Below are 1,411 nucleotides of genomic sequence, written 5' to 3' on the forward strand. Positions count from 1 at the left end.
GTGGTTTCGTGATGGCGTTTGGTGGTTATTGTGCGACTCAGGAGAAAACAAAGAAAATTGTTTGATTCTAGTTATGTTACCTGAAATAGACGGACTACCTAGGCTTTTGTTGGTTCAAATTGTGATACAAATTCACAAATAACTAACATTAACTACTATATTGTAAGATGTACAAAACATAGTCAAAAATTTCCCAAACAGTCTTAGGTTTGTAAGAGTCCTTAATCTTGAATTCCTAAGGTTTGGAACTGAAATTTGTCACAAAATAAAGGATTTCCTTCAATTAGTTTCTTAAGTTCAACCAGCATCATACCTCGAGCAGATTTAGTATCTCCATATTTGGATAATTGTTCATTCTCCCTAAAGTAGTGATCTATAAAAGTCAGTCAGCAAAGGCGCGATAGATGATGCTTAATACAAAAATTAAAGTAAGATAAATAAGTTCGTTTACAGACAAATGGTTACAAACAAATCAATCGAGTCGTTAATCAAACGATTAAACGCATAAACAAAACAATAAATATGAATTTGTACATTCTGATACATATCTACTTAGAGGTGGCAGTTTTTTTATTTTTTTATTAGCCATGCCGCTGCGCTCGTTGCGGCTGCCCTCACCGCGCCGCTGCGGCTGCACTTGTTGCGCTCGCATGCTCACTGCACCGATCAAATTTTAGTAAAGTACACGGATGGTAAGCCAGAGACAACTGAGGTGATGGCACCAAGCAAGAATGACACAGTGCTGAACACTGCTGTTCCCTATTACCCTGCATATACCAAACAAACTTGCGATTAGTTTATGCACAGCTATTCATAATCATTTTATCATGAAATAAGGATACCTGAACAAATGTCTCGCTCGACCAATAGTTTCCCTTGACGCATTATGCAAGGTTCGCTCGGTCCAACAACTCAAGCAAATGTTTTCTATGTTTTTTAGGGGGAAGATGGGTGCTTCTCTCCACAGGGCATACAAGACACAGGTTGTTGGCGGAAGCCCGCCAAATTTAACATATAAAGTTTTTTTATATGTTAAATATGGTGGGTTGCTGCCAATAACCTGTGTTTTGTATGCCCTGGGAGAGAAGCACACATGTTCCCCCTAAAATGCAAAGAAAACATTTGCTTGAGTTGTTGGACCGAGCGAACCTTGCACAGGCTCAGTTTTTGCATCACAGCCTCAAACACTTTCAGTTCAGATAGATTACACAGGCTCAGTTTTTGCATCACAGCCTCAAAACACTTTTACTTCAGACAGATTAAGAACACAAGCTCAGCTTATGCATCATAGACTCAACACTTTTAGTTCAGACAGATTAAGAACACAAGCTCAGCTTTCGCATCACAGCCTCAAACACTTTCAGTTCAGACAGATTAAGAACACAAAATCCGGAGTACACAACAAGAGTAA

The 1,411-nt window shown here is 38.9% G+C and overlaps 1 long non-coding RNA gene across 1 annotated transcript; it reads right to left on the reverse strand.

Annotated features, from left to right (window-relative positions):
- Positions 1-478: 478 nt before the first annotated feature.
- Positions 479-903, reverse strand: LOC118492497. The gene is made up of 2 exons (XR_004894024.1): positions 843-903; positions 479-767 (listed from the first exon to the last, which is right to left on the reverse strand). It is a non-coding gene; the product is annotated as an uncharacterized LOC118492497 (long non-coding RNA).
- Positions 904-1,411: the final 508 nt, after the last annotated feature.

This window comes from Helianthus annuus, chromosome 5 (genome assembly GCF_002127325.2).
Source record: "Helianthus annuus cultivar XRQ/B chromosome 5, HanXRQr2.0-SUNRISE, whole genome shotgun sequence".
Lineage (NCBI taxonomy): Eukaryota > Viridiplantae > Streptophyta > Magnoliopsida > Asterales > Asteraceae > Helianthus > Helianthus annuus.